Genomic DNA, 25,821 nt, shown 5'->3' with positions numbered 1-25,821 from the left:
GCACCGGGGTCCCGGTGGACTCGTTGACCATGGTAATGGTGTCCACAATCCAATGCGAGAGGCGCTGCTTTGAAAGCGCCTGGCCCTGTGTCCGCACTCCATAAGACACAAACAGTTGGTCTGAGCGCCGAATGTCCTTAGTGCGTTTCAAATAGCACCTGCGGGCCAGTACAGGGCACAGGAGGTGAAGCCGGCTCTCTTGCTCTGAAGCGAAGGGAGGAGGATGAAAAGCCATCAACTCATTAGGCCTGTTGACATGGAATGGAGACAGCACTTTCGGGAGGAACGCAGGGTTAGGCCGTAGCGTGACCCTGGAGACATCTCACGCAAAATGGACACACGATGCTTGTACGGACAGGGCGTGTAACTCGCTCACGCGTTTTGCAGAGGTGATTGCCAGCAAAAACGCAGTCTTAAGTGATGCCAGCTTCAGCTCAGCTGAATTCAGTGGCTCAAATGGGGCTTGGAAAAGTGCGTCCAGCACTACATCAAGGCGCCATGCGGGCAGTGAAGGGGTGCTAGGAGGCCACAGCCATCGAGCTCCCTTTAAAATCTGCACAGCCAGGAAATGAGACCCAGGGGGCTTGCCATCAATCTGGACATGACATGTGGAGATGGCCGCCAGATACACTTTGAGCGTGGACGGGGACTTGCCCTGGTCCAACATCTCTTGTTGAAAATGCAATGCGACCCTGATGGGGCAATGAATTGGTTCCTGACCGCCGTCTTGGCACCAGGTGCTAAACATCTGCCAGCAGTAGGAATACTGTACCTCGTAGAGGGAGCTCTCGCTGACCAAATAGTGGCTACTATTGTGTCTGACAGACCCCGGACAATCAGTCGCTCCCGCTCAGGGGCCAGGCACAGAGCTGGAGGAGGCCTGGATTGGGGTGCCAAAGTGTGCCCTGCACCTAGGACAACAAGTCCGCTCTCACTGGGAGCAGCCAAGGCTCTCCGTGGAGGAGGGCGATCAGGTCTGCGAACCAGAATCTGCGAGGCCACCGAGGGGCTATCAGCAGAACTGTCGCTCGTTCTCTCCTGACCTTCTCCAGGACCACCAGGAGAAGGGCAAATGGTGGGAATGCATAAAGGAGACAGCACAGCAAAGTGTGGGCTAGTGCATCGATCCCTAGGGTTCCTGAGCGGTCTTGGACGGAGAACCATAATGGGCAGTGTGTGGACTCTGCCGAGGCAAAGAGATCCACATCTTCCCTGCCGAACCGGCTCCACAGTTGCTGTATCCCAAACAGGTGGAGGCCCCATTTTGAGACCGGGGGGCCTCCCTGAGAGAGGAGGTCCGCCGCCGTGTTGGCCAGGCTTGGGAGGTGAACTGCTCTGATGGAGTGGAACCGTGGCTGCGCTCACATGTATGTACACCTGTTGCCAGACAGAACGCTGTGTATGCGAGCACCGGGTGTTGGATACAAGCGCCGCGTAGGCCTGTAGGCTTAACAACATCGTGTGTGCCAGGGTTTCTGGCGACACCGGGTGACGCCAGGTCCGGGGTCCGTGGGGTCCGAGGGTAGTAGACTACCAGCCGTAGCCAGGCCTCGGATTTTACTGCCACTGCTAGCACTCCTGTTGTGGAGGAAAAAGCCCTGTAGACAAACAACCAACACAGCAAGCAGTCGGAATATATATAGCACTATATAAACACGAGTATTATTTTTAAAAACTATTCTTGTGAACGAAACTGAAACAGAAAATGCAGCCAGACCTCCGGTGCGCGGATGGGACAGAATCGGGATTAGCTATCAATAAAAACTAAACACACATAAGACATAGACGAAAACAGTGGTGAACAACACTATGAAGTGAGCCAGCCAGCCGAAATACGCAGTTTGAATGTTTATTACAAACACAGACACAGAGAGCTTACGTTCTCGAGTCCAGCGAAATGGCAAAAGAGGACGAACCTGCGCTGACGTCACGTGTTACAGAACAGGAAGTGGAAAGGACCTGTTCTGAGTGACGAGCGCAGGGGCCAATGGCAGCTTTGATAGAGTGACGTTTTCATCAGGTTCCTACAGAAGTGCACAGACACCCCTCCCCCTTGGGCAGTGCTTTCCGACTTGAAAGATAACTCTAGAATAACTTAATAAAACTCATAATGTAGTACATTTACCAATAACATAATAAAATGCCCATACTGATAACGTCATAACTTTTTTCCCGATAATGAAATTACATCATTGGCATTTATTACGTTATCCGCATGATAAAAAAAATGTTTAAAAAAATTGGACTAACCACAAGACGGAGACAACGCATCTGTGGTCGTTCAAGTCATGAATACATAGTAATACAGGTTATTATAATACAAAACAAAACAGTGTCCTATACTATTACTGAAGACTGACTGATGGAGTAAATTAAATGAACTTGAAAAGGCTTAGTCCTACTCAGGTAACATTTAAATCCTATGACTCATAAAGCTGTTTTCTAGTCCTGTTGTTTTGGAGACTTCATCCTAAACTGCTCATCTCACTCTGTCAGACACACAGCATCCAGCCTGAGTTCACAGCACTGCTGGACTACAAGAGACTGTTGTACCCAGGAAGACAATTTGCATACAAGAGCCACTTTGCATGGGCAGCACATGCTTCAATGCTCTGGGAGTGTTTATAGCCCTGTGAGTTTAACACTTCATGACTGAGAGCTGCCCTTCATGGCAACACAATCCACAACAACAGTGACTTTCATCACCATCTTAATCTGGGCGATGGGGCTAATCATTGGACTTCAGTACTTCAGGTTCCGTCTGGCTATTGACTGCCACTAACACTGGCCCTAGTGGATGAGGACCAGATGTTTTAAATCACCCTCCTCCCTCAGAATTTTGTGCACACCATTGTACACTCCTGTCATTATAGATGCATTATCTGTGCCTATGCCTCTTGAGGCCACAATTCCCAAGAAAAGATAAAACTGCTCTGGCTATTGTTTTAGCATCTCCTCCCTTCAGCTCAACAAGGCCTAGGTAAGTGGCCACCACATTTCCCTTGTCCTCACTAAAATACTGAATTACAATCCCAAGGTACTTTGAGACACATACATTGGTGATTTCATCAAGAAGGAGGCTGTATTGGCTGTCACCAATGTCAGTCACCAGTGATCATTTCAGTACACTTGGTACGGTGCATCGGAAAATGTTGGGCTGCACTGGAATCTGGAAAAGCAGCCTTACATGCCTGACCAATGTGGTCACATGAAAGAATGGAACAATGCTCTGCGATAGCCATTGCCATTGTTGCCTCTGCCTGTTTGAAAGAGTCAGTGTTTTATGAAGAAAATGTCAATGTAGATTGCTTAGATCGGTTATATGGCTTGGACATTTCAGTGTGCTTCTGAGTTGTCACATGCTTTTTAATGTCAGACAACTTGGCACAGAAGTCCGTCTTGCAGTAAAGACAGTAACCCCTTGTGTCATTGCCCACATATGGCTTCAGCCACCCCTTGAACTCAGGGATTAACTCTCATTATTTTCTGTACAATAATTATACTGTAGTATAATTTAGAAAGTGACATGTTAGCTACTTTTTTGAATGTGTGTAATGTCTAATGCTGTGCGTATTTGTATTCATATTTGTGATTGTATTGTGTGTGTGTATATAAATATAGTAAAATGTAAAGTTTGTTATGTGTTTGAATAAACTACAATATACAGAGTTCAGAAACAGGAATGAACAACTGATTAAGTGCATGAAAATAATTAAAATAAATGGTCAAATTAAACTCTTTAAATTTAAAACAAAAGGGGAGCAAACAATACAGATTCGTGATTGGTCCTTGACAACGCTGTTTGCACATGCGCAGCTCATTCACGTCTATGTCAGCTGCCGTGTGGTCAACTGATTGTGCTGCTCCGCCGTCTCGCCGGCTCTGTCTCCGTCAGTGTCGCTGAGCCGCGCCTCCGAGTCCCGCAGTACTGGCGACTTTACTCTACAGAAGGTAGCTAAGGTTTGTCCAAAAAGTCGCTAGATTTGTCGCTTTTTTGAATAAAAGTCGCTAAGTTGGCAACACTGCGCTCAGTTGGTCAGTTTAAATAAAGAACAGCCACAGATCTTCACCACCGCTCTGTTATGAATCGACTGAGCGGTTTGAATGGGACGGTGGAGTGAGAACAGCAGGCGGCAGGGACGGTGCTTTGTGGAAACTGGTTTCTTTCGAAGACGAGATTATTATTATTATTATTTTTGTCATTTAGGTGACACTCTTATCCAGGGCGACTAATCACTACTGATCCATGGCCCTGATCCAGTCTTTCTGAAGCTCTCTGTGAAACCACAACCCCACCTCCTGCTCTCACACACCTTTGCAGGCTTATCTTGAAACGTATTTAAAACTTTATTTTGTTACTGTCTTTTTATTTTTAATGTATTTTATTTTGCTGACACGTTACTATTCTATTCATAAAACATATATGTTTTATGAATAGAATATAGAAAATATATGTATTTAAAACTTTATTTTGTCATTTTATTTTAATTTTTAATTTATTTTACTAACACAGTATCATAAAACATATAACCTTATATATGCAAGAAACGGACACAAAGAGGGAGAGAGTCTCGGGTTCCGTTGGTGTCCGGGGTTTATTGGGTTCACACACGACAAACACAAGGGCTAAAATAAAAAAAGCAAAACAAAACGTCCACACAAAATAGTGGCTGCGGGCAGTTTGGGTTGTACGTCTCACTCCTTATTCTCGGCGGCAGACAGGGCACAGCTGCCGCTGACGTCACAATCGCCCCGGTGCTCTTTGCCCGCAGCCGTGAATCCGCAGCCAGTTAGCGAGGCAGCGACGACACAGCTGCGCACATGAGCACATAATCAGCGGGCGTCAGCAGCGGGCTGTCACAATATATATATATAAGTATTAAAAACTTTATTTTGTTATTCTCAAATGTATTTTTAATTTATTTTATTTTGCTAACACATTACCATTCTAAGTCTATTCATAAAATATATAACCTAATAATAATAATAATAATAATAATAATAATATATGTATTTAAAACTTTATTTTATTGTATTTTTATTTTTAATTTATTTTACTAACACAGTATCATAAAACATATAACCTAAAAAATATAGAAGTATTTAAAACTTTATGTTATTATTCTCAAATGTATTTTTAATTTATTTTATTTTGCTTACATGGTACCATTCTAAGTCTATTCATAAAACATATCACCTATCATTTTTTTTTAAATATACACTCACCTAAAGGATTATTAGGAACACCATACTAATACTGTGTTTGACCCCCTTTCGCCTTCAGAACTGCCTTAATTCTACGTGGCATTGATTCAACAAGGTGCTGAAAGCATTCTTTAGAAATGTTGGCCCATATTGATAGGATAGCATCTTGCAGTTGATGGAGATTTGTGGGATGCACATCCAGGGAACGAAGCTCCCGTTCCACCACATCCCAAAGATGCTCTATTGGATTGAGATCTGGTGACTGTGGGGGCCAGTTTAGTACAGTGAACTCATTGTCATGTTCAAGAAACCAATTTGAAATGATTCGACCTTTGTGACATGGTGCATTATCCTGCTGGAAGTAGCCATCAGAGGATGGGTACATGGTGGTCATAAAGGGATGGACATGGTCAGAAACAATGCTCAGGTAGGCCGTGGCATTTAAACGATGCCCAATTGGCACTCAGGGGCCTAAAGTGTGCCAAGAAAACATCCCCCACACCATTACACCATCACCACCAGCCTGCACAGTGGTAACAAGGCATGATGGATCCATGTTCTCATTCTGTTTACGCCAAATTCTGACTCTACCATCTGAATGTCTCAACAGAAATCGAGACTCATCAGACCAGGCAACATTTTTCCAGTCTTCAACTGTCCAATTTTGGTGAGCTTGTGCAAATTGTAGCCTCTTTTTCCTATTTGTAGTGGAGATGAGTGGTACCCGGTGGGGTCTTCTGCTGTTGTAGCCCATCCGCCTCAAGGTTGTACGTGTTGTGGCTTCACAAATGCTTTGCTGCATACCTCGGTTGTAACGAGTGGTTATTTCAGTCAAAGTTGCTCTTCTATCAGCTTGAATCAGTCGGCCCATTCTCCTCTGACCTCTAGCATCAACAAGGCATTTTCGCCCACAGGACTTCCGCATACTGGATGTTTTTCCCTTTTCACACCATTCTTTGTAAACCCTAGAAATGGTTGTGCGTGAAAATCCCAGTAACTGAGCAGATTGTGAAATACTCAGACCGGCCCGTCTGGCACCAACAACCATGCCACGCTCAAAATTGCTTAAATCACCTTTCTTTCCCATTCAGACATTCAGTTTGGAGTTCAGGAGATTGTCTTGACCAGGACCACACCCCTAAATGCATTGAAGCAACTGCCATGTGATTGGTTGGTTAGATAATTGCATTAATGAGAAATTGAACAGGCGTTCCTAATAATCCTTTAGGTGAGTATATAACCTTAAAAACACAGTTTAACTTCATAAACATCACACCCCCACAACAACAGGGTGAGGTAGCGGTGCCCTGTTGTCAAGGTGCCCTTGTGCCCTTACCAAGATGGATGTCATCCTAACAAAATGGCTACCACCTTACCAAGATGGATGTCATCCTAACAAAATGGCTGTCAGTGCAATTTGAGTGCTGCTAATACCTCCTGGGAGCCTCCGGTGACACGGCCACAGTAGAATAAACTGTCACTTTGTACATGTGTTCACACCTAATCCTTGTCCTGCCTGCTGATCCTTTTCATCTTCATGTCTGCTTTCCCAAATGACCAGGGGCAGAAGATGAAGACAGGGCGTCGCTAGACCCCTTTTACTGGGGCACGTGCTCCAGTATAAATCTGCTGTGCCCCAGTAAAATCTCAAGTTAGAGTTTTAACAATTTACTTTATTTGTCAGCACATTCATTTAGATTAATAATCCCAGAAATAGAAATGGATCTAAATGCAACGCATTAATCCAATCAACACTTGTAAAAGTAGTGCAGTTTAACCCAAAACACAAACTGATGTGTGCGTGCCTGTGCGCTGCTGTAATAGCCGCTGCAGCCACAGAGGCCAGTGTCGGCTCGCCAGTCACAACTAAGGGAGGTTTTGTTATTTGTATATACAGTGTCTGCCTATTATGCCGTAAAACATGTTGAGAATGTTCATGTACAGTATATTGAAGATACTTAAATAAATATTTTCAAAAAGATTAATATCTCTACGTGTTTATCTCTCCCAGTACTTGTTGCAGTGTAGGAATAGTGGGTTAAGCAAGGGAAGTGTGTATAGTGCAGGGGTAGTCAATAGGCAGCCCGCAGGCCAAATCCGCACCGCCGGACACTTTTGAATGGACCGCAAGAATAATTTTAATTAACTTATTATCATGATTTTTTTTTGTAATGTATGTTTTGTTACGGAGGTTTGTTGCACTTGTTGCTTGTTATTGTGTGGAACCTAGTAGCAGCCCTTCCTGGTTATTAGCCGATAGGATGTGACCTATTAATACCGGATGTCATAGAGCCCGTGTTCAGTCAGTGAGCTGATTGCGCTCAGATTCCCGCTTCGGGCGGCTCAGTACCGGTCTGGACTGGGGCAAGAGCGGCATTTTGTACTCGTCAAAAACACAGGTATTCTGTTTGTTTTCCTGATTTCTATAAATAAACAGCTAAACTGCAGATCGTTTGACATGTGGACATATTTCAACCTTGCCTCCAAAATATAAAAGTGCTTACACACGACCAGGGAAGGGGGGCTCATAGCTTGTGTTCACCTAAGAAACTCCTACATCAGCGATGGAAACAGCTGATTTCCAATGCAGATGTGTATTTCTAGCAGCGCACACATCGAGAGTTGTGCATCCTCATCAGTTTCAATCAGAGACCCACCAACACAGATCTGTGATTGACCAGCACCAGAACCGCGTCTAGTTTGCTGCACTTAATTTGCGCATTTCAGGTCTCTAATGGTCAATATGGTGTCTTGCCTGCCTGGTGCTCAGGTTGCAGATCTCCCTAAACTAGTAGACGGGCTACTGGTCAAATCCGGGGGGAATCCACTGTTCATGGTCCACATTGGAACCAATGACATAGGAAAAGGTAGGACAAATTTAAAGAGTTAGGAAAAAAACTAAAGAGCAGAACCTCCACGCTAGTTTTCTCCGAAATACTTCCGGTACCACGTGCATGGCCAGGGAGACAGGCAGAGATTAGAACGTTTAACACGTGGCTGAAATCTTGGTGTAGGGAAGAGGGGTTTAGGTTTATGGAGCAGTGGTCTTTCTTCTGGGATAGATGGGACATGTACAAACCTGTTTACATCTAAACAGAAGGGGGGCTAATGCATTGGGAGAGCATATGTGCAGAGAAATTGAGAATCATTTAAACTAGGGACCAGGGGGGCAGGGAGCTCTGACAATGGGAGATGTTCCACTAAGGAAAGAAAACAAAGGGAACCCGCTAGTAGGAAAGTCCTGAGATGTTTGTACCTCAATGCCAGGAGTATAAGGAGCAAGATGTTTGACTTAGAAGCCACAGTGCTGGCATGTGACTATGATGTTGTAGGAGTGACGGAAACATGGCTTACAGAAAACGATGGGGATGAATACAAGTTAGAAGGATACACAAAGTTTAGGAGAGACAAAATCGAAGAGGGGGTGGGGTAGCATTATATGTGAAAAATGACATTGAGGCAGAAGAACTAAAATTAGATCCCAGTAACAGAACAGAATCTTTGTGGGTGAAACTTTTGGACAAGAGATGTGGAGGATTAGTGGTAGGAGTGTGTTACAGACCATCCAAATTGTACAGTGTAATCAGGACTGCATGTAGCAAGAATGTGGCTGTTATAATGGGGGATTTCAATTTCCCAAACATAGACTGGGAACAGTTGAGACTACAGAAGCAGAAATAGAAATGGTTGAGATGGTAAATGACTGCTTTCTAACTCAATTTGTCAGGGAACCAACCAGGGAGAGTGCATGCATTGACTTGGTATTTTCAAATGACCAAGATAGAGTCCGAGGGACAACAGTTAGAGAACCAATGGCAAATTGTGATCACAACATGGTTAGCTTTGAGGCATTCTTTCAAAAAACAAGGCCCAAGTCTAAAACAATGCTCTACAATTTTAGAAAAGCATACCTTGAAGGTATGAGACGACACTTAGAAGAGGTAGACTGCAGCACATTGGATACAGAGTCAGTTGAAAATGGATGGGTATATTTTAAGAATATACTGCTTGAGGCTCAGGAGAAATTTGTACCAAAGCTTAGCAAAGTGAGCACCAAAAAATAGTGGCCAAAATGGTTTAACAGAGGTATGCAAAAAAAAATATCAAGAGGAAGAAAATGTTGTATAGCACATACAAAAGGGATGGAGACGAAACAAAATACATAGAATATGTTGAGCTGCAAAGAGATCTTAAGAAAGGGATCAGGAAAGCAAAGAGGGAAATAGAAAGAAACATAGCTCTTGGAGCTAAAAGTAATGCTGTTGTAGTATTGAAAAAAGCTCTTAGCAAGAGGACAATAAGGTTGGAATTGAAACAGATAAAGGGCAAAAATGGAAGTATCTTGGTGTGGCGGGGTAGCCAGTAATGGAGGCTTGGAGACAGACCACAGGTAAACAAAACAGGCTTTATTAAATAAACAAAAGAAACTGGCACAATGGCCAAACAAAAAGATACACAAAAGTCATAGAAAAATACACAGGCTGGACCTATGTAACGTACATACTCAAACAAAACACGTGTGGTCGGTCGGCAGGTCGGCAGGTCGGCAGGTCGGCAGGTCGGCAGGTCGGCAGGTCGGCAGGTCGGCAGGTCGGCAGGTCGGCAGGTCGGCAGGTCCACCTCTCCAACCCCTAATGGGAGGCTGAAGCCTCCTTATATAGCAGGTGGCTGGGGTTGATTGACCTTAATTGATCAATCACCCATACCACCTGCAGTCCATGAGCAGGCAGGGAGGGAAAATTAACCCCCTCCCTGCCACACTTGGAAAATGAACAAGATGTGGCAAATGTTCTAAATGAGTATTTCACAGAAGTTTTTACAAAAGATAAAACAGATGACATGCCACAGGTTAACAATCAGTCCAGTCAAACCCTAAGGGAGATCAGGATAAATGAGGAGGAGGTACTACAGGGACTAGCATAATTAAAAACAAACAAATAACCTGGGCCAGATGGTATATTTCCAACAGTACTTAAAGAAATGAGGGAAATTATTTATAGGCCGCTAACTCAAATATTCCAAATGACACTTAGAACAGGGGATGTGTCAACTGACTGGAAGACAGCAAATGTCATACCAATCCACAAGACAGGGGACAAAACTGAGCCAGGAAATTACAGACCAATCAGTCTCACCTGCATCACTTGTAATATGTTGGAAAAAATATTAGACAAAAAATAAAGGAGCATCTCATGAAAACCATATTCTTGTAGATATTTAACATGGGTTTAGACGAGGCAGATCATGTCTTACTAATTTATTAGAATTTTTAAACATGCAACTGCAGCTGTAGATCAGGTGAAAGCATATGATATGATATACTTAGATTTCCAGAAAGCTTTTGATAAGGTTCCACACCAAAGACTGATCCTCAAATTGGAAGCTGTAGGCATTCAGGGTAATGTAAGTAGATGGATTATGAACTGGTTGATGTATAGGAAGCAGAGGGTGTTGATTAGAGGAGTCGCTTCTAACTGGAGTGAGGTTGTTAGTGGAGTTCCACAGGGATCAGTACTAGGGCCTTTGCTTTTTCTAATCTATATTAATTATCTGGACTCTGGAATAGTTAGCAAACTTGTCAAATTTGCGGATGATACTAAAATAGGTGGCTCAAGCAGATACAATATCGGCAGCACAGGCTATTCAAAGGGACTTTAATATTGTGGGCCGACACCTGGCAGATTAAATTCAATGTGGACAAGTGCAAGGTAATACATGTAGGTAACAAAAATGTCCACTATAATTACAATATGGGAGGAATAGAACTAGATGAAGTAACGCATGAGAAAGACCTAGGAGTCTATGTGGACTCCTCTCTTTCTCCATCCAAACAATGTGGGGAAGCAATAAAAAGGGCAAACACAATGCTAGGGTATATTGTCAAAAGTGTAGAATTGAGAACAAGGGCAGTGATGTTCAGACTGTACAATGCACTGGTTAGAGCTCATCTGGATACTGTGTGCAGTTCTGGGCTCCACACTTCAAGAAAGATATCGCTGCTCTAGAGGCAGTTCAGAGGAGAGCAACCAGACTTATTCCAGGTCTGAAGGGAATGTCCTAATGAGAGACTGAGGAACTGAACCTTTTCACCCTGGAACAGAGGAGACTACGTGGGGACTTGATTCAAGTCTTCAAAATCATGAAGGGCATTGACCACATCAAACCAGAGGAGCTTTTCCAGATCAGCAGGGACACACAGACCCGGGGACACAAATGGAAATTGGGCTTCAAGGCGTTCAAGGCAGAGAACAGGAGACACTTCTGTACACAGAGTTGTCACAATCTGAACAAACTCCCCAGCGATGGGGTTGAAGCTGAAAATTTGGGAACATTTAAAAATAGACTGGATAGGATCCTCGGGTCACTTAGATATGAATGGACACCAAACGAGCACAATGGGTTGAATGACCTCCTCTCGTTTGTACACTTTCTTATGTTCTTAAGTTCTTTTGTACATATCATTAATTTAGTTCCTCGTGACATGGGGCTCTGTGTTGTACTGCTGTTTGTTTCTGTTATTGTTATTATTATGTTTGTTTTATAGTCCAGATTATAGTGGACAACAAACAAGCATGATGGGACGATTGGCCTCCTCTCGTTTGTAAATTTTCTTATGTTCTTAATATCTTCTGGGGGAGGACCCCCAGACCCCTCGCCCTGAATTACTCAATCGTTTTTGCCCTAAGTTTTCAACATTATTTTTGTGCAGTGCACAGTGGGACAGAGGGGAAAATGCTAAAGACGTCAATCTAATAAGACACTAAATGCTTGAAAAAGTGTCTGTTATGTTTATCTATATGCCTACAATAATCTTTAACAAATTAAAAGTGGTCTGAACCCGTTTTAATACTAATATTTACATTAATTTCAACGTTTTTATTTTTGTACTTTGTCAAATGAATGTACTAAATATAAGCAATGGGGTATATTACTGCCAACACCTGGATTCTGCATGCAGTCTCACCCGATCCCTCAAATAGGGACAAGCCCTGTTGTTCACCCACACTGGATCACTGTCTCCCTGTTTCTGAATGATGTGTGACTGGACAGGCACAGCACTGGATCTGTTGGAATGGCAGTCAGGTGAAGCAGGAGCCTGGATGTGTTAGAGCTACTTTCGTCATTGGCATTTATTACGTTATCCGCATGATAAAAAAATTGTTAGGACAACGTAATAATTATACCCATAATGTAATAACACTCAATAATGAGCACTGCCATCCATTTACAATTATTTGTATTTTCTAAAGTTAAAAGAGATGAATACAGTATTAAAAAGGTGTTTGGTCATTATTTCAAATATAATTTTTGCATTACCTGTAGTAATTCTTTGACAATTATTATTCGTTGCCTTTAATGAAAACTCAGCTTACAACTGCAAACCATTTACATACGAGTCAGATAAAGCAGGAGCCTGGATGTGTTACAGCTACTTTCCTCTTCAGATGTCTGCTGGCAACATCAATGAAAGCAATGCAGACTGTAGCTATTAACACTGACCACTAGAGGGAGACACAACACTTCTGTGGTTCATCAAGCAATGAGTGCATAATAATACAGGTTATTATAATACAAAACTAAACAGTGTCCTATACTATTACTAAAGACTGACTGAAGGAGTCAATTAAATGAACTTGAAAAGGCTTAGTCCTACTCAGGTAACATATAAAACCTATGACTCATAAAGCTGTTTTCTAGTCCTGTTGTTTTGGAGACTTCATCCTAAACTGCTCATCTCACTCTGTCAGACACACAGCATCCAGCCTGAGTTCACAGCACTGCTGGACTACAAGAGACTGTTGTACCCAGGAAGACAATTTGCATACAAGAGCCACTTTGCATGGGCAGCACATGCTTCAGTGCTCTGGGAGTGTTTATAGCCCTGTGAGTTTAACACTTCATGACTGAGAGCTGCCCTTCATGGCAACACAATCCACAACAACAATGACTTTCATCACCATCTTCATCTGGGCTCTCGCCATCTGCACTCAGGGTAAGAAATGTGTTAATTGTTATTTTGTATGTATCATTTTCTAATATGTGTTTTCAGTTATGTATTATTTTCTAATACTTTTCTTCATGTATTTAATGTAAAAAAGTCTTAAAATGTGTATATTTTTAAACTTTCATTAACTTAATATATGTTTATTATGTTTAGAAACCAGAGGACAGGTTACTGTGACTCAGACTCCACAAGTCAAATCTGTTCAACAAGGAGAGACGGTCACTGTGAACTGTAAAACCAGCAGTGCAGTGGGTACTTACAATGGCAAGCACTACCTAGCCTGGTACCAACAGAAACCTGGAGAAGCTCCTAAACTCCTGATCTATCTTGCCACTACCCGTCAGTCTGGGATCCCAGAGCGATTCAGTGGCAGTGGATCTGGGTCTGACTTCACTCTGACCATCAGTGGAGTCCAGCCTGAAGATGCAGGAGATTACTACTGTCAGAGTTACCACTATCTCAACAGTAAGAGTGTGTTCACACCGTGCTACACAGTCGTACAAAAACCTCCCTCAGCTGAACTGCACAGAGACTGCACTGCTGCAGCTGAGACCTACTGCAGGTGCTGAGGGTGAAGGCAGTGAAATGGGACACAGCCTGTGAGGAGCTGCACTGCACACACACTGATCTTCAATAATAACATTGAGCTACATGAAGCTATAAAGGAGAAACTTATAAGGTACCGATTAAAATATATATTTTAGTATTTGAATATCTGCTATTTTAAATCAATTGCCTTATTTGAACAAATATATGTCACCAGTCAGTTTCAAAAGCAGAAATATACTCTCTGCCCTGTCACTGTCGTTTTAAGCAAACTATGTAGACAGCAACATTATCCCATCTCCAGTGTTGTAGATCTCTGTCTGCGATGCTCTCCCTCCTCTCTTCAACACAGACACAGTCTGGAATGAGGATGAGACTGTGGTCGCTGACTGGCCCCTGTCAATGACATGTCCTTGTGTCAGTAGAGGAGTCCTGACACATTAGAGTGCTGTGTGAATGTGTCAAGGGCGCTGCAGAGGGAGGAGGGAGGGCAGATCAGTGGAGCCCAGCCTTGGCTCTGGGAAGGGCTGTGAGCTTCAGCCCCTATTCTGTCAGACGTGATCAAATACACTGACATGTTGATTCCATTTGGGCTACATATTGACCTGCCTAACACTGTGATATGTGAAACAATGGCAGGATTACACTTCTTTATGTTTTTTTATGTGCTGTGTAAAGTATATCTATTTTTAACATTAATTAGCTCAAAAGTGTTTTACATTTCAATCAATCAGGAGGTGAATCCATTTAGAAGCAAAGTGAGAGGTTGAGTCTAACCAGAGAGCAGGGGTGGGAGTCATACTGGAAAGGTATAGGCAAGCAATGAATACAAATAAACTTTCTGCTTCTCAATGAATTTCATTAAACCAGTATAAATCAGGGAAAGATGTTTTTATTTATACAATAATTGTATTATTTGTTTGTGTCCATGTGAGGATTTTTACTAACATTTGAATTAAAAATAATGAAGCTTAAACATTAACATATATATATATATATATATATATATATATATATATATATATATATATATATATGTAACAACTATATTGGATTTGGAATAATATAAATTAAAGTGAAAATTGAATGATTATATTAAATATATATCTGCATTGCAAAAATCCTATTATTTTCATCTGGGCACTTTGCTTATTTCCTGGTAAATAATTATATTTATATTTGGTTTACTTTATAAACAAAACAAAAGTTTGTTTCTTTCCTAATATGGAATTCAGAATAATGAGTATACATTTGAAATTGAAATTGCTGATAATTGTCGTTTTGTGTCCCAATCCAGAGGAGAGATTGTACTGGCCCAGTCTCCAGCTCTCTCGGTTCAGCCAGGAGACAGAGACACTCCTGACTGCAAGACCAGCACAGCACTTGATGTCAAGGATAATACAAAGTGGTCACATCTAGCCTGGTACCTACCGAGTCCTGGAGAGGCTCCTAAACGTCTCAGTAAAATGATTAAAACTTTAATCAAACTCCTTAAGGTTTACACACTGTTCACAAATGTATTTAAAATACCTTGTAAAATACATGTTTGCATTATATTTAAATTAACCTTATGCATAGTAAACTTGTTTTACACGGTTTACACTACATATGTAAACCTGTTGTGTAACAACTATAAAATATGTTTAAACAATGCTTTTACCTGATTTTGATAACCTTTGGTATATGGTGGCAGTCATAACATTTACGTGAATTTGTATGTGTAACAACCCCTTTACTACAAAAAAACTATAACAAATATGTATTTAATGGTAGGACTACATATGTAAACCTGTTGTGTAACAACTATAAAATATGTTTAAACAATGCTTTTACCTGATTTTGATAACCTTTGGTATATGGTGGCAGTCATAACATTTACGTGAATTTGTATGTGTAACAACCCCTTTACTACAAAAAAACTATAACAAATATGTATTTAATGGTAGGAAGAGGATGGAATGGCCGTGTGGCTGAGGAAACTCAGGCTCAAACTACACCATTTCTACAATGAGACCATTTTGAGGATGACGGGCAGCTCACTGTTACAACCATCGCTCACTGAATGTGTGTCTTTTGTGTCGTGAAGGAGAGCACACTGCACGACCGCTTAAGTACAGGGGGTCACACACTTAACGACTCATCTGAAGTCCTTTGTCGTGGGCCTCTCCGACACAGCCTCAAACTCCACACGTCTTGCGGAAACACGCGTGATCCATGCAGAGAAAAGTAAACAAACATGGACCTGTACATTTACAGCTCACGTTTGTGTAGCGCAGATGTCCACAGTTCTGTGCAGATCTGTGCTGCTCCGCCATTGGGATCGGAGGAATTCTGCAGATCTGTGCAGAACTGTGGAAATCTGCGCAGCATAAACATGAGCTCAAGCTCGCCGCTGTTGCTGTTTGCTGTTACGATACTGCAGAGAGCTCACTTGTCTAAGGAGAGAATGGCCAGGACCTACCCTGGGCTGGATGGGACCTGTGACAGATGTAACCTCTAAATAGCTGACTTGACTCACATGTTCTGGTCTTGCCCTAAATGATTGCCGATTACTGGTCTTTCATTCTCTCTCTCTCTCTCTCTCTCTCTCCTGCAGACACCACTGGATCCTTGTCCATTACTGGACATTTTTGGTGTTCCATCTGAGGACCAACCTTTACTGGCAGAACAGGCGGATGTGGTGGCTTTTGTTACACTTCTGGCTCACTGGCAGATCTTGCTTGGTTGAAGGTCTGTAAAGACATCTTCACAGGAGAAGACCACAGAACCAGAGGAAATGACAAAGGAGGGCAGGACACACACACAGAGTGTATCACACACCCAGCCAGTACAGCACACACACACTCACACACTCACAGAGTACTCCACGTAGGACAAGTGTTGTCATGATACCAGAATATTTACTTTGATACCAATACTAGGTTTATTCTCACAATACTCGATACTGAAACAATACCTGAACAATATGCTGATTACTGTGTGAAAGAAGACTGGGTGAACACTCCTTCTGATGCACAGCAGGAAGCTGGAATGCATTCTTCACATACATTTGCTCATGTATGGCCATAATATCGGTCAAATGACCTTCATTAGATTGAGGATTCATCCATTACAATGTACTGCATTAGTGAATAGTTTAGTTGGAAAATGAGAAACTATTTTTCACAAGACATTTGTATTGAAACATTATTCTACTAGCAACTAAATTCGAAATAATTTTGACTAACAATGACCTAAAAGTAATGTGAAATGCACTTGTAAGTTATGGCAGCAATACATCTACTTCACTGACTCAGGGCCGGCGCTACCTATAGGCAGAGTAGGTAATTGCCTAGGGCCTCGGACTTGGACTGAATATGGGCCTCCGTAACCGTAACCTCCCTATATGACAGGCTGCAAAAAACTAGGCTCTTTGTCCATTGGATATAGATGAATTGTCACTCACCTGTAGTGAAACCAATTAGTGTTTCCGTTGCAAAGTGGGTCCCACCCAATGAATGTATGAAGAGATAGGGTACGATGAACAAAAAGCAAAAATGCAACTTTTCTGCAGCTGACTGACTGTAAGTCAGTGACTTAATATGATTATATATAGTCTATATTGGTTCAATAGGACGGGGAAATCCTGTCCATACCCAGCTAGAAAAAACGATAAAGGCACTGATGTTCATTCACTGAAGTGGTGTCCAGGAAGTGTTCATCTGTAATTATTTTTTGGCAATGTTATGTTGTCTTGTATTTTTTGTCTTGTAGGCAAAACTGTTTGTTATCCCAAATAGTGGGTGGGTGTGTTACTGTAAAGAAATTACTGAACAAATTACTGAAAAAAACTAAAACAAATCCTGGCTGCCTTAACATTTTTGTCACCTTTGCGTAATTCCTAGTTTTGAGTAAGTGGCCTTGAGGCAGAGCATCAACAGGGCAAAGAGAGTGAAGGGCCAGAGAGTAGCCATGAGGTCGAAGGCAGCAGTGAGAGACTGGAAGTCATTGAGTCTGGAGGAGACAAAGCCACACCTGGAACATCAACAAAAAGTGAAATAGGAGGCACAGTACCCCAAGCTCAACCTATTGATCCAGCCTTGTGGCCTGACACAGTTTTGCTTCAAAATTGAAGCAGGTAAAAAATGACCTGTGCTCCACAATGAATCATTGGTGGACTTAGTGGACTTGCTTTAATCAGCATTAACGGAGAACTCGCCCAGCAAATTTCTTATGAAGCAGTTATTGACGACATTGCTTCAAAAAGAAGCTATACACACAACCTGACACACAACACACAGGCAATAATATGTTTATGTTTATGTTATTCACATATATAGTTATTATATATTAGCGTTTGTTCTTATGCAGCATTGCCTCAAAGGTCGGATTTATTACATATATCTGTATTGTTTGATAACATTTGCAGCCGTACAGTAGCCCTTGGCAAGATGGCAGCTTTGCCCACATTTTCTACCACATGTGAATCAACAGGGCAGCGCTTGTATTATTCATTTTTCTGGCAGCAACAGATTGGCACCTTTTCCCATGAAATGAGTCCGTGTGTTACTGCACTGTTGTACTGCGCTGTGTGTGTTACTGTGTTGATATAGTCAGCGGTGTGTAAGTGATACTGCGCTGTTGCAGTGAGCTGTGAGTGTGTTACACCACTGTGCTAGTAAGCTTGTCAGTGTGTAACTGTGCTGTGTGTTAATGTTAGTTTGCTGTTTTAGTGAGCTGTGTGTGACTGTGTTACTGCCCTCTGCTACTGAGCTGTGTGTATCTGTAACTGTTTGTGTGTGTATTGAGTTTTATTGTCCTTGTGTGTGTATTCATATGTTATATGTGTTAATTGACTTTGCAGAGTGCCCCAGAGTGCTCTGATGAATGTATCAGAGTTGTTGTGCGCAGTCTGCTGCAGCAGCTGTGCCCCATCTCCAGTGACAGGAAGCTGCAGCGCAGGCGGGAGGCGCTGGAGGACATCCTGCTGCTGCAGGTATCCGTGCTGGTGTCCAGGTCTCCAGGGAAGGTGATCTTCCTGCAGAAGCTGTGGACGGCAGGGCTGCTGTCACAATGCGACCTGGATCGCACGGCAGTGGTCCCTGTTCTCCTGGAGCTGCGGGAGGATTTGTGCGTCAGTGTGCGTCAGTCCCTCCTGCGTGTCACACAGCCGCACACTGTGCATGACGGCCTCATCAGCAGAGCTCTGTGTGTAGCGTTTGTACTGAGAGATTCTGCCCTTTCTGCACACAGACCTGTCCAACACAGCCAGGAGCAGCAAGGCAGGCCAGAGGGGAGCCGGCACATCTCCCAGCAGGTACGTTCTGATGCGATGAGTCTCTCAGTGGGAAGCGCGCCGTCTCTCTCCAGTGGGTTAGTTGGTTTTCATAAGGAGCCTTGAAAATGTATTTCACAGGAGTGGCAATCGTTTTTTCTGTAGTTTCCATCAACACTTGAGCTTTGAACCGAATCCAGAGGCCAGAGTAACAGGACAGAGTGGGGAGGCGATGAAGGGGGACAGAGACAGTGACGTGTGTTTCGCTCTGTGTTTCAGGGACTGCAGAGGGGGGTGGCAAGACCAAGCGCACCAAGAGGAGGCGCATTCGCCGCTACTGACTGACCATGATCTCGGCCGCACTGTCCCAAATTCACTGTGTGAGGGTCCCTTAATAAACAAATTGGCCTGCCGCCAAATGAATGCATTACAGATGTTTTTATGGTGTTTTTATGTTTTTGAAATAATCAATACAATGAGTAAATAAGCAGCACAGATGTTTGCTGTAATATTACTGCAATCTACCAGTCCCACGGCCACAGACCAGCACTCTTCTTCCAGGCCAAGCACTTCCACTTTTCCCCACTAGATAACACCATCACCCTTACTTACCAGTCACTTCTCCCAGCTCCCCTCTGTAACTGCCTCTCAGCTTTAGTTAAGTTTGTGACTATTTTTTTGGTTCCTACCTAAAATTAATAGGATATCGTAGAGGCGGAACTAATTAGCGCCATCCTTGTGTTCCGCACGTAATTAAAGGGGGCACAACATCTGAAGTGTAGAGCTAAAACATAGCATCGCAAGAGCTCTCCGAGCTAAGTAAATATTAAGAATATAAAGATATCTAAATGTATATTATCCGAGTAAAAGAAGACAAGGAAGAAGGCTTTTGAGATTTAGCCCCTCCTAAGTAGGAAGCAGCCTACGAGGTATGTTTCTTTTGTATCCAGTTGTCTGTGATATATTTCATGTGCATAGCTTGTGTTAACTAGTGTGTAACTATAACGGCACAAACTGTATTCAAGACATACATACATGCATTGTATTTATAATTTCCTTTTATTTTTTTTCTCTCTTTCAACCCAGTTCTCACGGGTTGACATGATATGTTGTTGAAATAAAACCCCGTTTTTTAACCAAGACCTCGTGCTTCGTGTTGACTACTGGAGGGAGCTACAGTGAGAACTCGACTGCTCCGCATGAGGAGGCGAGGAAGACGGCATCGGGGAGCGCGAGTCGTGGTCGGGCCGAGACATCTCCATCGCAGCGCGCGCCTTCACAGACGGCATCGGAGAGCGCGAGTCGTGGTCGGGCGTGCGCGCCTTCATTCCAGCGCGAGAAGAGGCAGTGCCCACGGAAGAATCAGGTTTCATAACGCAAATTAAGCTGTAATTCAGAGACATTAAGCGTTCTGGGCAAGAGAATGAGACATTTCTTTGCATTTCCCATTAGTTAATGTTTTGTTTACTTACCTTTTCTCAAATTGAAGTGGATTGATATTGCTACTGTGTTGATATTGTGTCTACTGATGAGTAGGATGTAAATATTAAGAACTATTAGTACCGAGAGTAAGGCAGAATTGGTCATATTTAGACTTAAAAGTGAATGGTTATTACTTAATGTGGTATATGTACAAGTTTAACTAAGAGTTAATATTTTTGGTTTGTTTAATTTCATTTGTGGTAATTTAAGATTTAAATAAGGCCATATATAACTATAACAAGTTATCAGGCAAGAAGACCATAGCTCCATAGATCACAAAGTGAGTGTTACTAGTCTTTGAGTACAGTTAGTACAGTTTTTATTTTGGAAAAAGCAAGTTAATTTAGCTGCAGAGAGTAATTTTTCTCCAAAGTAGTGTCAGTAGCTGCAAGTAATTAAAGGCTGACTATTCACATATCAGAGATTAAAAACAACTACTCAATTGAGCTTAAGCTAAGTTAAACATAACTTAGATTATTGTGAACAAGGTAATTTACTCAACTAAAAAACAAGTTTAGATTTAAACCAAACTAAAGCAAAATGTCAGAGTTTGAGCTTTTCTTTGAGAGTGACAAAGAGGGTGCAGGTGAAGACGCGCAGCAGCACTGCGCAGACATGCAACCACAAGCTGCTGAAGGCACAGGAGATAACCACACTTCCTCACAAGAGCCACATAGAAGCCAAAGGGTCCGCAGGTTTACGGAAAAGGGCCAAGAACTGCACGATCAGCAAGTAAGAAGATTTGCACACCGTTTCAGTGTGAGCTACGAGAAGTGGAAAGCTATCGCTAAGGATGCCAAACAAGCGCTGAGTGGACAATGCTCAAACAACCTGCTGCGTGACCACATCACTAAGATAAGCAATGCCTCAGATAATCTGAACGTTGTTTATGAAGATTTAAGGCACATTGACATTCCCGACCAAGACACACGTCGCAGAGCAGACACCTGCGAAGCAGTAACAAGAACAATCATCCAGACTGCAAAGGCTCTTCTAGACACAAGAGGGGGTGAAGAACAAAGAGTGAAATCAATAGAGTCTGTAATTGAAGCTGCAGCCTCAGACAAAGTAAGCGTCAACTCTCACCGCACCAAGTCGTCTGCTCATTCTCAAACTAACTCAAGAATAACATCCCGTTCAAGCCAGTCTTCTGCAAGACGAGATGCTGCTGCTGAAGTTGCTGCCAATGAAGCCACTTTAAAAGTACTGCTAGAGCAAGAACGTCATATCAAAGAACTTGAAAGACTCGAAACTGAAGCAGCCAATTTACGAGCTAATCAAGAGGCTGAAAATGCAGAAAGACAAAGGGTGCTGGAAGCCAAGCGCAGAGAACTAGAAAGATTGGAGACAATCAAGAAGCTAGAGGCTGCTAAGGCGAGACAGCAAGTATATGAACAAAGTGAATGCTCAGATGAAGAAATATTTGGGCTGCTCCATCAATGTGTCCCTCCGAAGGAGAATGAGGAAGTCAAGCATGAAAGTAGCCTATTGCAGCATCGCTCCCCACCTCACTCTCTGACACAACCAAAACAAGAAGACAATACTGCAGCTCTTGTTAGAGCATTCGCAGAGTCCATCAGTGCGAGTCGTCTTCCCGTACCTGAACCAACAACGTTCAACGGCGACCCACTCAGATTTAATGACTGGAAAGTCTCCTTTCAGACACTTATTGACAGGAAAAACATACCAGCTGAAGAGAAAATATACTATCTGCGAAAGTATGTGGGTGGACCAGCCAAAAAGGCCATTGAAAGCTACTTCTTGCTAGGCACAGAGTCAGCTTATTGTGCAGCGTGGACCATCCTAGAAGAGAGATACGGCAATCCATTCCTTATCGCCAAGGCCTTCAGAGATAAGCTTGATACGTGGCCCAAAATAAACTCTAAGGGGAGTGTGGAACTTCAAGAACTCGCTGACTTCCTTCGCAGCTGTGAGGCGGCCATGTCTCAGATCAGAGGTCTTGAAGTACTCAACGACTGCAACGAAAATCAGAAAATACTCTCTAAACTTCCAGACTGGCTGACCTCAAGATGGAATAGGAAGGTGATAGAAGTGGAAGAACAAAGTCACACGTTCCCAAGCTTTAGCCAGTTCGTCAAGTTTCTCACACGTGAAGCCAAAATCGCCTGTAACCCAATAACGTCCCTCCACGCTCTAAAACCAAGTGAAAATGAGAAGATCAAGGTTTCAAAGACAAGAGGTCATGGAGCAAAGGTATTGGCAACCAACTCAGACGAGAAAGCTGTTACCACAAGCTGTGTCTTCTGTGAGAAGGCAGGTCACAGTCTACACAAGTGTCGCAAATTTATGGATGAGACTATTTCAGAGCGAGTCAAGTTTGTTCAAGAGAAGAAATTGTGTTTCGGCTGTCTGAAGTTTGGCCATCGCTCGAAGGACTGTGAAAACAGAGAGATCTGCGATATGTGTGAAAAAAGACATCCAGCTTGCCTCCATGATAATCGCACCAAAGAAGAAAGGATGTCAACACGGCTTAGTGGAGCAGGGAACAGTGGCAAGTCAAGGGAAAGGAAAATAGAGCGGCCACAAGATAGGGCAGCAAGATCATCACGTGAGTCAACATCCAACAGAGTTTTACAGAATGTTAAAGACACTCATACATCCACAGTCATTCCAGTGTGGTTGTCAGTCACAAGTGAGCCAGATCGTGAAGTTCTTGTGTATGCACTCCTCGATACACAGAGCGACACGACATTCATCCTGGAAGAAACGGCAAAGACTCTTCACACAAAGAAGGAACCAGTTCAGCTAAAGCTCTCCACAATGGCTTCAAGAAACACAGTTGTGTCCTGTCGGAAACTGACTGGACTACAAGTGAGAGGATTCTACTCAGACAAGATAATTCCTCTGCCAGTGACCTACTCAAGAGAATTCATCCCTGCAAACAGAGATCATATTCCCACACCAGAGACTGCAAAGGCATGGCCTCATCTGGAACACATCGCAGACGAGATTGCTCCTCAACAAAGCTGCGACGTGGGCCTGCTAATCGGCTACAACTGTCCTCAAGCTCTTGTCCCAAGGCAAGTGGTGCCTGGTAAAGAAAATCAGCCCTTTGCTCAGAGAACAGACCTGGGCTGGAGCGTAGTTGGCTATGGCAACCCATGTCTTGACTATGGAGATGAAATTGGAATAAGTCACCAGGTCATCGTGAGGCAAGTGATGCCTGGTCTTCAGTCCTCTTCAAACCTCACAAGCGAAGTTCACTATGTCTGTAGAACTCAAGTCAAAGAGGTAGTCTCACCTGCAGATGTCATCAAGGTGCTGGAATCGGACTTTGTCGAAAGGTCTTTGGAGGACAGTCACATCTCTCAAGAGGATCTCCGATTCCTGTCAAAGATGGAAAGAGGCATCAGGCTCAAGGACAATGGTCATTATGAGATGCCACTGCCATTCAAGAATGAAAGACCCAACTTACCAGATAACATGGTGTGCGCCATCCACCGTCTCAGATGCCTAGAACGGAAGCTGAAAAGAAACAAACAGTACTACAAAGACTACAAGACCTTCATGGATGAGATCATAACACGTGGAGATACAGAAAGGGTCCCAGAAGAAGACCTCAATAAAGCTCCAGCATGGTACATCCCACACCATGGGGTGTATCATCCCCAAAAGCCTGGGAAGATACGTGTTGTCTTCGATTGTTCGGCGAGATTTCAAGAGACATCCTTAAACGACCATCTCCTGACCGGTCCAGAGCTGACAAACACCTTGGTGGGAGTTCTGTGTCGTTTCCGGAAAGGTCCAGTGGCAATCATGTGTGACATTGAACGCATGTTCCACCAGTTCCACGTTAAAGCAGAAGACCAAGATTACCTAAGATTCCTGTGGTGGGAGAATGGAAATCTTGAAGCCAAACCATCCATCTACCGGATGAAGGTCCACTTGTTTGGCGCTGCTTCATCACCTGGCTGCGCTAACTATGGACTCAAGCACCTCGCAGCCGAAGGACACGGACACTTCAGTGAAGCCACCATCAAGTTCATTCAGAAGAACTTTTACGTTGATGACGGCTTGTCAAGCTTAGCGTCTGAAAGCCAAGCTATTCAGTTAGTGAAGGAGGCAAGAGAGCTCTGCAACAAAGGCAAACTCAGGCTGCACAAGTTCATTTCCAACAGCAAGAAAGTCCTAGCCTCAATCCCCAAAGAAGAATGTGCAAAAGCCGCCCAAGACCTGGACATGGCCCTGGGAGAGCTACACGTGGAAAGAGCACTTGGCATACAGTGGTGCGTGGCTTCTGACGAGTTCCAGTTCAGAGTGATTGTGAAAGAAAATCCACTTACCCGAAGAGGAGTTTTATCCACTGTCGCTTCAGTATACGATCCACTCGGATTTGTGGCACCGTTCATCCTGGTGGGAAAACAGATTCTGCAGCAGATGTGTCATAACAAGCTCAGTTGGGATGACATCTTACCTGATGATCTTCGACCCCTGTGGGAGTTTTGGCTCCAAGACCTGCAAAACCTGGCTGGTGTAAAGATTCAGAGATGCTACATTCCATTAAACTTTAAGGTTCAGAGCTACGAGCTCCATCATTTCTCTGATGCCAGCGTGTCAGGTTATGGCGAGTGTTCGTACCTCAGAGCAGTCAGTGCATCAGGTGAAGTCCACTGCTCTTTGTTAATGGGGAAGTCAAGAGTAGCCCCTGCTAAGGTTACCACCATACCAAGACTTGAGCTGTCAGCAGCAGTCGTAGCCGTCCGCACCAGTGACATGCTCAAAAGGGAACTGGAGATAGATTGCCTACAAGAATTCTTCTGGACCGATTCAAAGGTTGTCCTCGGATACATCAGTAACGAGGCCAGGAGATTTCATGTGTTCGTGGCAAACCGTGTGGAACGCATCAAGCAAAGTACGGAGTCTGCGCAATGGAGGTATGTGGCTTCTGAAGAGAATCCAGCAGATCATGCCTCAAGAGGTCTTGCAGCAAAACAACTTGTAGCTTCCAACTGGTTCACGGGTCCAAGCTTTCTTTGGCAGAAAGAGCTGACCAGCGAAGTAGTCAAGGTGGGAGAGATTGCAAGTAGTGATCCAGAGATCAAGAAGGCCCAGGCTCATGACACCCTGGCAAAGGAAATAAGGTCACTGTTAGATTGTCTACGAAAGTTCTCTGACTGGTCAAGAATGGTGAAAGCTATAGCCAGACTAAAGCGGCGTGCAAGGGAAGCGAAAGGCCTCAGGCCAAGGTCCTGGGAAAGCACCAGTTTAGAGGAAAGGAGAGATGCAGAGCTCAGCATAATCAAGATGGTCCAACAAGCAACCCTCTCTCAAGAAATACAGGGCATCCAGTGTCATAAGAACTCACAAA

The 25,821-nt window shown here is 43.4% G+C and overlaps 1 long non-coding RNA gene across 1 annotated transcript; it reads left to right on the top strand.

Moving 5' to 3' along the window:
- The first annotated feature begins 19,502 nt into the window (after positions 1-19,502).
- On the top strand, positions 19,503-23,781 carry LOC136766440 (uncharacterized). The gene is made up of 2 exons (XR_010821740.1): positions 19,503-19,939; positions 20,097-23,781. It is a non-coding gene; the product is annotated as an uncharacterized LOC136766440 (long non-coding RNA).
- Positions 23,782-25,821: the final 2,040 nt, after the last annotated feature.

This window comes from Amia ocellicauda, chromosome 13 (genome assembly GCF_036373705.1).
Source record: "Amia ocellicauda isolate fAmiCal2 chromosome 13, fAmiCal2.hap1, whole genome shotgun sequence".
Taxonomy (NCBI): Eukaryota; Metazoa; Chordata; class Actinopteri; order Amiiformes; family Amiidae; genus Amia; species Amia ocellicauda.
This window is presented reverse-complemented; position numbering and strand designations above follow the sequence as displayed.